The following is a 15,658-nucleotide window of genomic DNA, read 5'->3' as shown; positions in this document are numbered from 1 at the left end:
GCAGAACTTGGGTGACAAATGGTAGAGTAGGGTCATCGATCCATACCAAAATATTTTGAAGATATTAAGTAGGTCAAGTGTTATAACGTTCGTAAAGCTATTTATGTATTTGCCGTATTGGGCGTAGATGTAAACAAGTTCGCAGAACCAGGGAAGAGTTTAAATTACATGGAAACTCACGAGTCGTTGAGGCGTGGTAATCCAATTAAATCGCTATTGTTCTCTATTGTTTTGTGAATAAACTAACTTCCCCTTTAGTCGTCCCATACGCGCGGCACCGCCAATTACTGAATATGCTGCCACTAACGTGTAGATTGGCATTAGACTTGTTACCAGTCGTTTTTTTCAGAAATCCTTTTTTGTTTTTTAAAATAAAATAAGTGGTTTAACACTTAACGACTGATTTGAGACTATTTTGCACACGTTACACAAGCGTTTCCATTTTTTAAAATGTGTATTTTCACAAAGAAACACGCTTTTTAGGTGGATTTTCGGTAAGTATGCAATGGCCTTTTACGAAATGTATCGTCTTTTATATCAGCATTTAGAGACATATGCCTAAAAGTGCCTAATGTCTAGCTCAGATATGTGAAACCAATAACATCTATATATATTGTGGTCCCGTTTTTATTTGCGACCAATTCCGACCAAATATCAAAAATAAAAGATTTCTGAACCACCTTTACTCAGTTTTAGAGACTAAGATCGGCGGCGAGATGCTGGTAAGCTCCGCCCACATGCTATTCCAGATAGACGCTGTTGCTAGGCCTATCGGCCACCTATTGCTATTCTGTCAGGCAACCTGTTTTAGTTTTTCAATTGTTAAATAAGTCAAAAATACCAGGCTAACATAAAATGAAAGTTCTAGACCTAGGCCCCTAATTAAAACAAACTTCTAGTAGAGTAGGGCTAGGCTAGCTAAGCTAGGCCTTCCTCTCTTCATCCAAGTGCAATTCATCCCAATGGTACCCAAGATGCTGCCTACAGAAGGTATTGGTTTATGAATTTTTTTATTTGAATACTGTATATAATAATGTTTCCTTTTTTTCCTCCACAGTTTCTTCATTTGTTGACATGGCCAAGATATTCCTTTCACAGAAGAAGCCTGATGGTACAAGACGGATTGTGTACTTTTTCCGTGAGAAAAACAACCAGGATGCTCTAGAAAACTATTTCAGTATAGAAAGGAGTTGCATTGGGAGATGGGACAATCTGACAGTCATAACTTATTAGTTATTTTAAATTGATACTTGTTTTGTAAATCTGTTGATTCAGCCAGTTGAAGCAGATAAAGAATGTCACGGAACAAAATATATTTCAGTACTTACGAAGAATCTCTTTTTTTACTCTGGTATTGATAAACATTATGACATCATGTAACAATTTTATTATTATTATAGTTATGTTTTTGATAAAAGATTGTTTTGTAAATAAATAAAGTATATTCTAAATTGCATGTTGGTTTGACTAAAAACAAAAACACATAATTTGATGAATACATACTTTGAAATGTACCTTTATTGACATGATAATTATACAGTACTGATTTTTATACAAAATAAATTTACAACTCCAACCTTAAACTTTTTTTGTCTTTTGCTTTTATTTTATTATTAATTGTTAAGTTACACCAGTGTGTGATAATAGTCTGTTTGATATTGGAATTACACATTCCCTTTAGCGACAAAAACCTCTCCATTTCTAAATCTAAGTTTCTAAAAAACAAATAAATACACATCATCTTTTATGTGAAAAGAACCCCCTCCCCCCTTGAACGTCACTTCAACCAGTCATTGGTGTAGTCTATAGGAAAGAATTAGTTTCTTCTATACTTTTGACCTCCCAGCACAATAAAGTTCACATAAAATCATAATCTGTCCACTCATTATCGAACACATCAATTATCTCTAAAAGCTCCATGGCCTCACCAACATCTATTTTATTTCATATACGTTCGCTGTAAACTGAGATCCCGACGCGCACGCGCACCCTCATATCGGCGCCATCGTTTAGAGACGGCGTGCACCCGAACGATCATGGAACGAAAATCACTTGCAATACAAGAAGATGTGCTGGAGATTTCTGCTGGAAATGTAACATTTGCAGCTACAACTCCACTTGTACAGCATACGGTGGCTAAGCCCACCAAAAAGGCCAGGAAAGCTGTACTATTACTAGGCCTCCTAAAGAAGGTAATACGCATAGCAACAGCGATGCCGTTGCTATCGCCGGGCCATCATGCACTAACGTGCTGCAGCCTAATCAACAGGTCGGAGTAGGCCTGAACTATGAGGCTAGGGTTGAAAACCTTGAGCGGTTGGTTGAGCAGCAGGTTAAAGAGACGAAGGCTGCTCAACAAATAAATGAGTCAACGCACGACCTTTTATCTCAGTTGATGACACAAATGTCATCACAATGTCACAACAATGAATATGATGACAGTAGCTCGGTGGTTAGCCTCACGAGTAACATTTACGATAGGCATCATCAGTACGAACGTGATGTGTCTGACCTGAGTAGTGTACAAGAGTCCTGGGGAGAACAAAGGAAATCTATTGTGTGAAAGGTTAACAATAGAGGGGTGATTGTTAACAAAGAAGGGACGCTAAGAGAACAATAGTGTTCCTTAGAATGTGTGAAAGGGTAACAATAGAGGGGTGATTGTTAACAAAGAAGGGATGCTAAGAGAACAATAGAATGTGTGAAAGGGTAACAATAGAGGGGTGATTGTTAACAAAGAAGGGACGCTAAGAGAACAATAGAATGTGTGAAAGGTTAACAATAAAGGGGTGATTGTTGGGGAGAACAAAGGAAATCTATTGTTTGAGAATTATAGGTAAAAAAAACAAAGGGTTTGCTAATTAAAGTCCTAGGCTAACAAAGGGTTTGCTAATTAAGTGGGGAGAACAAAGGAAATCTATTGTATGAGAATTATAGAAAAACAAAGGGTTTGCTAATTAAAGTCCTAGGCTAACAAAAGGTTTGCTAATTAAAGTCCTATGCTAACAAAGGGGTATCTATAGGAGGAGGATAAGTACAGGGAAACAATAAGAAATCTACTTGATTAAAGTTAGGAAAACAATTGGGTATTAATTGGATTATACAGGTGTGTTTGTAGAATGATGGGGGTCACGACAATAGAAATCTAACCAAGAGCTTTGAGGCTAACAAAGGAAATCTATTGTATAAGAATTATAGGAAAACAAAGTGTTTGCTACTTAAAGTCCTAGGCTAACAAAAGGGTATCTATAAGAGGAGGATAAGTACAGGGAAACAATAAGAAATCTACTTGATTAAAGTTAGGAAAACAAATGGGTATTACTTGGATTATACAGGTGTTTTCATAGAATGATGGTGGTCATGACAATAGAAATCTAATTTTAATTAATTAACAATAGAATGTATAGTTTTAACAAGGTGGAGGCTTTGTATAGAGTGTATCACATGTGCTTTACAATTACTGACAATACTCACAACGAGTGCTTTGTTTGTTGACAATAGGATTTAATCATAATATAAAAGAGGGGGTTATAATTAAGGAGCGATTTTTTGCTTGTAACAAGTCTAGGCTAACAAAGGAAATCTATTGTATAAGAATTATAGGAAAACAAAGGGTTTGCTACTTAAAGTCCTAGGCTCACAAAGGGGTATCTATAGGAGGAGGATAAGTACAGGGAAATAATAAGAAATCTATTTGATTAAAGTTAGGAAAGCAAATGGGTATTAATTGGATGATACAGGTGTTTTCGTAGAATGATGGTGGTCATGACAATAGAAATCTAATTTTAATTAATTAACAATAGAATGTATAGTTTTAACAAAGTGGAGGCTTTGTATAGAGTGTATCACAGGTGTTTTACAATTACTGATAATACTCACAACGAGTGCTTCCGTCGCCCAAACAGTCTTGTCGTAATATCGATAAATAAATCGTTTGTATAATAATAAGTTTGGGCGACGGTAGGCACAAACAAATCCCACCTATTCTAAATCAACTGTCTCGGTCGTATGAACCTTTTCAGGATGTCCGGTCGGATATGTTTCGTATTTGTTGCAGTACGGATAGAGGCTATAGTGAAGTCAACATAGCTAATCTGCTCATCATCTTGAACTTGGTAAAACAATCTAGCGGCATTGGTTCTCCTTCAAAAAAAGTTCTCGAGGGTTAAGTGTATGATGAATAGCAGGTACGTCAAATATGACGGCTAATTCCGCAGGGATTAAGGACTTCTTAATGTTGTTCCACTCATGCTCCCAAATTTCAATATACTGGTACTGAAGAAACGTCTGTTTCAGATAAGAAGATTTTCTCTGTGTTTTTAGATATGAATCTGCCATGCTTAGACCAGTGAAAGGATTTTTGTCTTGTGGACGATAGCACTTAGTACAGCCATGATATAAACATCCCATAAATTCAAATATTAAGTTTGGTTCAAACGAAGCCCCATCAACTTTATATCTACCAAAGCATTTCTCATTACCATTATGGGCATGATGAATATGGATTCCACGTCGCTTTGATTCATAACTTAACCACTCCATACTAGCAAAAGAATGAGTCTATTTAGTTAAGTAATCTGCTGGTGGAAAAGGAGCAATTGTATTCGGCTTCAAAAAGTTCCTAGAAAATACAATATTACAAGCTGAGGCTTTGGTTATTAAACCATTAGAAAACGGATCGACCCCTTCCTGATCTATACCATTATCAAGAACAGTTACTCGTTTGAATATGTGTCTAAATGATAAGCAACGCCTAAGAATGTACACGTCACTAACGCAATAATCAATTAGCTGACTCTTTAAATCGAAAATTTCACCTCGCCTCTGTTCGTACCAAATAAGAAAATCATTCCGGGCTGATTCAGACATCTTGTCGGGATCATACATCGAAGCACCGGGATATGGACCTAAAATAGTTTGCATTACCAACGGTGTTACATTTATGAGGAAAGTAACCCTTCTTTAACTCTTTAATGCCAAAGGTTTTAGGTAGTTTGGCTAAAGCCATCGGTAAAAATGACAGAGAGTCAATGTGAAACGAATAGTAGTACCCTTAATTTTAGTAGAAAGAATCTTACCACCATTAGTTATGACATCTGGAACAAAACCACATGAATACAAATAACGCATTACAAAGTAACTATCATAAGCTTGATAGTTATGAGTAAGGCATGTAATATTATTATGACCGTAAGGATATTTTTTGAATACATACTCACAGAACTGGAAGCATGCGTCATCACCGTAAAATATTTTAGTCTTTTCCCCACAAACATCACATTCTTCGGAATCCACATCACCGGCGATACAGTCTACACAGCATTTCTGTAGAACACAGAGATTTGGAATGTGTTCATCGGTCTCTTGTGTACACTCGAAATCGAAGAAAAAGAACTTCTCCGCCGCATTTTTTCTTTCAATATCATTTTTATAGTTCTTCTCCTTTTTATCCTGAAACTTAATCTTCATCATGTAATACACATGACTACTATCAACTAACATAGAACATGTCCTACAAAAATGTTTTGTGCAATCATACACAATACAAAGTTTCTTCTTATCACAAATAGATACTTTTGGACTAGCAATTTTATGATTAGCAAAGCACTTGTAATTCTTAAAAGAACATCTACCGTCTTCACAATAAACCGAAGTAGCAGTATCGACAGTAGGAACACAGTCATGGGAACAACAGAGTTCAAAAGTACACTTACATTTGTGATTGAACTTGACCGTATAACATTGAAAGCAAAGATTACAAAAATGGCGAACCTTCAAAAAGGTGCTACTGAAACAATGACATCATAATGTTTGTCATGATGATATAAATAAATTTGCTTTGCTCGGTACTCACCGCTAAATATCACTGTGTGGAGATTGTCCTTGGAAATCACAACTATTTGGTAATCAAACAATACCCTCTGAAAACGTTTAAGTTCCTCAATACCAGAAAGACCACGATTAACACCAGCTCTCAACATTAGTTGATTGGCTTCATGCTCTTGGAAATAAGACGGCTTCCTAAGTTGTTCCCATCTTTGGGTATTAACACCTTTATCTTCAATTCTCGAAATTCCGACAACCAAAGCCCTTGCACAACATATGTTTTCATCATCCTCTTTGCTTCTTATTAATGATCTGACGTTTAGGTGAATTAAATCTATTCCATGATTAAAAGACGGACCACCACCAATAGGCATAGGCATATGTATAATGTTAAACACTAAATCATCACCTACTAAGATATTCATGTAAGATTGTAAAACTTTAGAAATAACTGAAAACATAACTTCAAATTCTCAATATTAACAGTATTCAGATCAACGACATTTTCTTCTGTATCAACTTCAACATCGTTATCATCCTCATCTCGAACTCTTTTCTGAAAAGATAAAACATAAATAAATAAATCAAAATACAAACTATATAATTATTTGTAACACATTTAAACATCATATATTTTTTATTTTATTATTAGTGATTATTAATTAATTTAATACTTGATTTACTTACCATCCCTGCACCGTATTGCTGAACCATTTTATTATTAGATTTGTAATAATCCTTTATATATATATATAAACATTTATTTCTCTTTTTACCTAAAAAATAAATTGTTATACATGTAGTAAAAAAAAAAGAAAATTAAAATAAATGATTAGTAAGTGACTATTCAGTAGAATGATACCTTTTGTAAAAAAAAAGAAAAAAAAACACTATTACAAAAATATTGAAAGCTATATAAATATATACATTTTTTTTTCTTTTTTAAAAAATAGTTTGACATTTTTTTTTTTTTTGATACACATTTATACATTTTATTTTATTTATTTAATACAGTAAACTCATTTAAAACGTATAGTATTACATACAAAATGCCCAATTGCTAACACAAATTTTTACACATTTTTTTTTTATTTTGATGAACAATTTTACAAAAATTTTTTTTTTTTAAAAGTTTACACATTTTTTTTTTATGTTCAAAAAATATTTACACAATTTTTTTTAATGTTCAAAAATCTTTACACATTTTTTTTTATGTTCAAAAATGTTTACACAAAAAATTTGTTAAGAAATGTACAGGTACTTACATTACATAACCATATGGAACTGTTTTAAAATCATCGATTATTATTCGTTTGTTATACACGATACGATAATCTTTACTTTTGCTTTCCACGTTATTCCGTTGGGATCAAATTTGGTTAACTTTTGGGGACCAACCCACGTACCATTTCACTCACTGTTTTAAAATTGATTAATTTTGAATTTTGATAGTTTACGGTAAAACCCTTTACCTTACAGACCGTTTTACCGGGTCTAACATGTAAGCATAATGTTTTGGTCCCCCAGAAACAAAAGTGGAGATATAATTTCTATCGTTAGGGCTAAATTATCACAAAGTGGTGGTCGCCATCCTCCAGCTTTAGATGTAAATACACAAGAATCGGTGTCGTAGTACAGCACACGGTCTTGCAACTTTTCCAATAAGTCGTAGAGCTTTAGCCTTGCTGTAGCAGTAGTAAATGCCGCCATAACAACATTCACTTTCTTGCTTACCTTTACAAATTGTTGTTCGTCTTATATTATATATATTTCATTTCTGCTAAATCGTCATTGTTCACATCATTTACAATAACTTTTTGGTCCGAAACATTGTCACAACAGTAACATTCCTAATTACATAGCCAACTTTAACTTTCTCTAACTCCGTTGATACCCATCTCCCCGTAAGGCATCTTTCATTTTCATCTTGGTTGCATGATTCCTGACACATATTATCAACACATGTTCAACATAAAGGAAACATAAGTTTTCCATTACTCCTATAAGGAAGAACAGGGTGAAGCAGCTTTTTGGAGGACTAACTGTGCATTGAACCAGACCAAAATACTCACGAATATCTGTAGACATATCTTTGAAAGCTAACTTTTCATGATGTCCGATCGGATATGTTCCGTATTTGTTGCAGTACGGATAAAGGCCAGTGAAGTCAACATAGCTAATCTGCTCATCATCTAACTTGGTAAAACAATCTAGCGGCATTGGTTCTCCCTCCAAAAAAAAAGCTTCTCGAGGGTTAAGTGTAGGATGAATAGCAGGTACATCAAATATGACGGCTAATTCCGTAGGGGTTAAGGACTTCTTAATGTTGTTCCACTTATGCTCCTAAATTTCAATATACTAGTACTGAGGAAACGTCTGTTTCAGATAAGAAGATTTTCTCTGTGTTTGTAGATATGAATCTGCCTTGCTACATCCAATAAATTCAAATATGAAGTTTGGTTCAAACGAAGCCCCATTAACTTTATATCTACCAAAGCATTTCTCATTACCATTACGGGCGTGATGAATATGGATTCTACGTCGTTTTTATTCATAACTTAACCACTCCATACTAGCAAAAGAATGAGTCTACGTAGTTAAGTAATCTGCTGGTGGAAAAGGAGCAATTGTATTCGGCTTCAAAAAGTTCTTGGAAAATACAAAATTACAGGCTGAGGCTTTGGTTATTAAACCGTTAGAAAACGGACGACCCCTTTCTGATCTACACCATTATCAAGAACAGTAACTCGTTTGAATATGTGTCTAAATGATAAGCAACGCCTCGCCACTGCTCGTACCAAATAAGAAAATCATTCCGGGCCGATATAGACATTTCGGGGTCATACATCGAAGCATCGGTATATGGACCTACATAGTTTGCATTACCAACCGTGTTAAATTTATTTATTTAACTCTTTAATGCCAAAGGATTTGTTTGTTTTAGGTAGTTTGGCTAAAGCCATCGGTAAAAATGACAGAGTCAATGAAACGAATAGTAGTACCCTTAATTTTACTAGAAAGAATCTTACCACCATTAGTTATGACATCTGGAACAAAACCACATGAATACAAATAATGCATTACAAAGTAACTATCATAAGCTTGATTATTATGAGCAAGGCATGTAATATTATGACCGTAGGGATATTTTTTGAATACATATTCACAGAACTGGAAGCATGCGTCATCCCCGTAAAATGTTTTAGTCTTTTCTCCACAAACATCACATTCTTCGGAAAAAAAACAGATCCATTACATACATTCCCGCCTGAATTATAATCCACTTTTTGTTTCAACAAGGGGGGCTCTAGACTGTATACCTCTGACCAATCAAATCACGCAAATGCTAGCAAACAATCGCTCCTTAATTATAACTCCCTCTTTTATATTATCCTATATTGTCAACAAAAAAAACAAAGCACTCGTTGTGAGTATTATCAGTAATTGTAAAACACCTGTGATACACTCTATACAAAGCCTCCACTTTGTTAAAACTATACATTCTATTGTTAATTAATTAAAATTAGATTTCTATTGTCATGACCACCATCATTCTACGAAAACACCTGTATCATCCAATTAATACCCATTTGCTTTCCTAACTTTAATCAAATAGATTTCTTATTATTTCCCTGTACTTATCCTCCTCCTATAGATACCCCTTTGTGAGCCTAGGACTTTAAGTAGCAAACCCTTTGTTTTCCTATAATTCTTATACAATAGATTTCCTTTGTTTAGCCTAGACTTGTTACAAGCAAAAAATCGCTCCTTAATTATAACCCCCTCTTTTATATTATGATTAAATCCTATTGTCAACAAACAAAGCACTCGTTGTGAGTATTGTCAGTAATTGTAAAGCACATGTGATACACTCTATACAAAGCCTCCACCTTGTTAAAACTATACATTCTATTGTTAATTAATTAAAATTAGATTTCTATTGTCATGACCACCATCATTCTATGAAAACACCTGTATAATCCAATTAATACCCATTTGTTTTCCTAACTTTAATCAAGTAGATTTCTTATTGTTTCCCTGTACTTATCCTCCTCTTATAGATACCCTTTTGTTAGCCTAGGACTTTAAGTAGCAAACACTTTGTTTTCCTATAATTCTTATACAATAGATTTCCTTTGTTAGCCTCAAAGCTCTTGGTTAGATTTCTATTGTCGTGACCCCCATCATTCTACAAACACACCTGTATAATCCAATTAATACCCAATTGTTTTCCTAACTTTAATCAAGTAGATTTCTTATTGTTTCCCTGTACTTATCCTCCTCCTATAGATACCCCTTTGTTAGCCTAGGACTTTAATTAGCAAACCTTTTGTTAGCCTAGGACTTTAATTAGCAAACCCTTTGTTTTTCTATAATTCTCATACAATAGATTTCCTTTGTTCTCCCCACTTAATTAGCAAACCCTTTGTTAGCCTAGGACTTTAATTAGCAAACCCTTTGTTTTTTTTACCTATAATTCTCAAACAATAGATTTCCTTTGTTCTCCCCAACAATCACCCCTTTATTGTTAACCTTTCACACATTCTATTGTTCTCTTAGCGTCCCTTCTTTGTTAACAATCACCCCTCTATTGTTACCCTTTCACACATTCTATTGTTCTCTTAGCATCCCTTCTTTGTTAACAATCACCCCTCTATTGTTACCCTTTCACACATTCTAAGGAACACTATTGTTCTCTTAGCGTCCCTTCTTTGTTAACAATCACCCCTCTATTGTTAACCTTTCACACAATAGATTTCCTTTGTTCTCCCCAGGACTCTTGTACACTACTGACCTGGAGGAGGGGGAAGTAACAGGTACACAACTATCCAAGAAGGATGAAAATCCTGAGCGGCCAGCCACTAATAGTAATAGTAAGGTCAAAGGCCCCCTTCCTCCGGGTTTTGCAGCAAGATTTGCTGTTTCTAACGAATTGGCACCAGCAGTCAGCCAAGAGTTGACTGACACGCTAACATACTTATTGCACTCGCATATGAGTGAGAGTGTAATGACCGAGCTGATCAAAAGCTATCCTATACCGGAAAATCTAGAGGCCCTAATGGTGCCAAAGGTCAATCCAACTATTTGGGATTCCATTACACCAAGGGCACGGTCTAACGATCTAAAATTTCAAAAGGTACAAAAACCTTTGATAAAGGGAATTACCGCCCTTGCTAAATTAGTTGATGGAACAATAGATAGCACAGGACACAATCGGCCTACTTGCCAATGCGAACTTCGAGTTACTTGCACTTCGTAAGGAGATGTTGAAACCGGAAATAAATGCCAAATATACTCATTTATGTAAACCCAGCATTAAGCCTACAGAGTATTTATTTGGTGACCTGAGTACTACAGTTAAAAAACTGGATGAGGAAAGGAAGGCTACGGCAGGCTTATTTAATTTTAAGTCGTACCAACCAAAGACCAGGTTCAACAACTACAGATACCAGCCAATGAAACTACAGATACAAGACAATAGAAATGGCAAACCTTTTTTAGGTCAAACCCGGCGACACAAATGGTCAACAAACAACTACAACCAGACCAAATTTTATCAGGGGAAAAAGGACCTAAAACAACAGCCGAAGAGGTATGAGTCGATTGATAATATAAGTATTTCTCCTAACAATAAGGTTAACAAACATAATAACCTTGACATAGTAGGCGGTCGACTCAGGTCATATATACATAGGTGGAAAAAATATACTTCGGATCCATACATCCTAAATGCGGTTTCAGGATATAAAATAGAGTTTGATAAAGCCATACCGTACCACCTAAGAGGAAAAATACCTCATCCATACAAACTCAGCAACATGGATATGGAGGCTATTGATGATCAAATAGTTAAATTGATATCAAAAGGGGTGGTCAAACCAGCCATGTATGAACATGACCAGTTTGTATCAAATATTTTTACAAGGCCAAAGAAAGATGGAGGGTTCAGAATGATATTAGACCTCTCTAAATTAAATGAATATGTGACATACAAACATTTCAAAATGGAAATGTTTGGAAATGCATTGACACTAATTTCACCAGGTGTATATATGACGTCAGTCGACCTCAAAGATGCATATTTTACTGTACCCATAGCAGAGTCGGACACTAAATATTTAAAATTTGTTTGGAAAGACAACCTGTATAAGTTTGTCGCATTGCCTAATGGGCTTAGCTCAGGGCCTAGACTTTTCACGAAATTATTGAAGCCCCCAATTGCGTTTTTGCGCAGCAGAGGGCATATTCTGTTGGTTTACATTGATGACATTTTGTGTATAAACCAGTCAGAAGACTTGGCCGGCGGTACCGCCAGGGAAACTAGTGAACTTCTAGCCTCATTGGGTTTTATCATTAATAGAGAAAAATCAGTAATGAATCCTACGCAGATCATAACCTTCTTGGGATTTGAAATAAATTCTATAAGTATGACGGTTTCCCTTCCATATCACAAGAAGAAGGAAATTAGAGTTCAAAGTAAACACATACTTACATTAAGTCATACTACCATTAGGAAAGTTGCGCAATTTTTAGGCAAAATTATAGCAACACTACCTGCTGTAGAGTATGGAAAGCTTCATTATAGGGCACTAGAGAAGGAGAAAATACTAGCTCTAAAAATAAATAAAGGCCATTACGATAGGCCTATTAGTATTTCCGTCAATGGACGGGACGATATTCTTTGGTGGCAAAATAATGTCAAAGACGCATATAAATTGATATATCATGGGTACCCCGACCTAACAATTGAGACAGACGCTAGTGGTCTAGGCTGGGGTGCCACTGATGGACATACCCACACAGGGGGAAGGTGGATAAACAAAGACCTAGACATTGCATATGCTACAGGGGCACTGAATATTAATTACTTAGAATTGCTGGCTGCTTTTTTCGGCCTTAAAGCATTGTCCCGTGAGAGAAAAGCTAAGCACATAAGGTTGAAGGTTGATAATACCACGGCAGTAGCTTACATAAACAACATGGGCGGCGCAAAATCAATTGCGTGCAATAAAATTTCAAAAGCCATCTGGTCTTGGTGCATTGAGAACAATTTTTGGATAAGTGCAGAATACATCCCAGGTAGAGATAATATAATAGCTGATGCAAAGTCTCGTCAGTTTAAAGATGAGACAGAATGGATGCTTAACAAAGAATTGTTTATAAAAATCACTAAAACATTCGGCGAACTGGATATAGACCTATTCGCTTCTAGGCACAATGCACAGCTTCCGAAATATATATCATGGAAACCGGACCCAGATTCAATTGGTATCGATGCATTTCTACAAAATTGGTCCTCTGCCAAGCTCTATGCTTTCCCGCCGTTCTGCCTTATAGGTAGATGTTTGCAAAAAATATTGACAGATAATGCCATAGTTATCATGGTGGCCCCAAACTGGCCAACACAGTATTGGTATCCTAAATTACTATCAATGATGGTTGGGGAACCACTGAGGTTTAAGAATACCAAACATGCCTTAACATTACATGGTTCAGATGATTGTCATCCCCTTTATAACAGACTTAACCTTTTTGCCTGCAGGCTATCAGGGCGGAACTCTACAACAAAGGAATAAGCAATACTGCAGCAGACGTCATTCTGCAATCCTGGAGACGGTCAACGTGGAAGCAATATAACAACTCACAGCTAACAAAATTTATAGACTTTTGTGAAATCAGAGGAATCACATGGCAACAGCTAAACACCGGTCACGTCCTCGATTTCTTGATAAAGCTGAAGGACGAGGGCTTAGGCTATAGTACTATCAGTGTGGCGAAAAGCGCAATTGTAAACTTTCTCGAAATATTAGATATAAACATGAAGGAGTCTATTGAACTGAAAAGATTTATGAAAGGGTTATTCAATTTTAACCCACTGACTCCAAAATATGCACAAATTTGGGAATTTCGCTTAGTTACAGACTATCTGAGGCGAACAATTAACGACGATACATTATCGCTTAAAGAATTTACCATAAAAGTAGCATTGTTATTAGCATTATTGTCCTCAAGTAGGCTTCAAACCTTATATAATTTCAAATTTTCAAATATGAATATCGAGAATGAAGCAATCACCTTTTACATTTGTACATTACTAAAAACTAGCAGACCAAACAATACAGGTCAACTGGTGGTTTTCCACAAAAGTGAAGACCCTGCCCTATGTCCGGTCAGAACAATTCTAAAGTACAGGGAAAAAACTAGTAATTTAAGGGAAAATAAGGACAGATTTTTTATATGTCATAAGAAACCGTATGCCGAGGCATCAAAAGACACAATTGCTCGATGGATAAGGACAGGTTTATCAGAAGCAGGAGTAGATACAACAAAATTTAAAGCCCATTCGGTCCGAGCGGCTGCATCTTCATCAGCAAAATTAAGGAATGTCCCGGTTGACTTAATAATGAAAACAGCTGGATGGAGAAACGAACATACACTAAACAGATATTATAATAAGCCTATAAAATTTGTAGAAAATCCGTCATTTCAACAGGCACTGTTGAGAAAAGTTGATTCATCAACTCATTAATATTGGTTGTGTTTGTTGTTGGCTACTACAAATAGCCCCTGTTTGCATTTTGAACCAGTTTAATATTGTTGTTTAGTTTTCTAATTGATGTTTTTAGGGTGAGAATCCTAAAACGTTGGACTATTGATTATAAGCAAAATAAATGCTTTATTATTAATACAACACGATAGTTGTCATATTTAAGTTGCCCGTTAGGCAAACATCCTTATGAATGAATGACTTTTGGAAATAAAGTTGTTTTATTGAAACTAACATTTCCGTCAATTATTTGGTTTACAGTTCAAACATGTTTCCAGAGTTGGCTTTAAACATCTCAGTTTACAGCGAACGTATATGAAATAAAAAAGGAAGATTAAACGAGACTTACCTGTAAGTTGAAGTTTGATCACTATTTTATGAATATGTGAGTGAGGTGTAAACTGCCCGCCTCAACCCACCCCAAGTAAAACAATTATTATTATAGAACAATGCAGGTTATCATATATATACTTATCGCTGCAAATTATTACTCTGGACATGTTTGATTTAAAGTATGAGGGTGCGCGTGCGCGTCGGGATCTCAGTTTACACCTCACTCACATATTCATAAAATAGTGATCAAACTTCAACTTACAGGTAAGTCTCGTTTAATCTTCCTATTTCACGTGTATTTATTGTTATTATACTATAGTATTCACACAATGATCCTAAAAAAATAAGAAATATGTTTTATTAATTTGGATCTCTTAATTTTTATTATGTAAAACTGATAATACAATGCAGAATTATTTTCAGGCAGGGAAGAACTCTGGGCCTGGCCCTAGGCCTAGGTAGGCTACCGGTACATGCAACTGGCGCGCACAGGAGATACTTTTAATGGCCGAGTAGCCTACAAATACACTCTTATTGTTAAAACAGGTTCAGGCTAACTTAGTTTGGTAAGCATATCAATTCTAAATAGGCCTAGGTAGCTAGCCAGAAGAGAAGATTGTAGGCCTAGCAGTAGTTGAGTAGGGCCTATTTTAGGCTAAAGTAACTAGCCTAGGCCTAGCTAGGAGTGCCTATTACATTCTTACTAGCTAGGGCCTAGGCCTACTAGCCCTAGATTGAAGTAGGACCTGGTGTAGCAAGTAGGCCTAGCCTATTATATATACTTGAAATGTGCGTACGGAAATTTTCTAAAAACGGAAAATACAAATACGACGACGACGTCGCAATCGAAAAAGTTTAATGCGTCAGGTTACCAAGGGGGGCGGTTCGACGAAGACGTCATCAGTAGTGTGTTGTTGCATGCGGTCACCGACCGGAAAACAATCGCTTCTG

The 15,658-nt window shown here is 35.8% G+C and overlaps 1 protein-coding gene and 1 long non-coding RNA gene across 2 annotated transcripts in view; both read left to right on the top strand.

Moving 5' to 3' along the window:
• The first annotated feature begins 241 nt into the window (after window positions 1–241).
• Window positions 242–1,391, top strand: LOC144837578 (uncharacterized). The gene is made up of 2 exons (XR_013611529.1): window positions 242–494; window positions 1,058–1,391. It is a non-coding gene; the product is annotated as an uncharacterized LOC144837578 (long non-coding RNA).
• Window positions 1,392–2,859: 1,468 nt separating this feature from the next.
• Window positions 2,860–15,658, top strand: part of LOC144836943 (uncharacterized) — a 387,722-nt gene continuing 374,923 nt past the window's right edge. Inside the window, exon 1 of the mRNA XM_078691900.1 lies at window positions 2,860–2,884. The gene's annotated coding sequence lies outside the window, so the exon portion shown is untranslated. The remainder of the gene's footprint in view (window positions 2,885–15,658) is intronic.

The sequence above is a fragment of the Antedon bifida genome, chromosome 3, assembly GCF_963402885.1.
Source record: "Antedon bifida chromosome 3, ecAntBifi1.1, whole genome shotgun sequence".
Taxonomy (NCBI): domain Eukaryota; kingdom Metazoa; phylum Echinodermata; class Crinoidea; order Comatulida; family Antedonidae; genus Antedon; species Antedon bifida.
The sequence above is the reverse complement of the archived record's forward strand: the minus strand, read 5'-3'. Positions and strand labels throughout refer to the sequence as shown.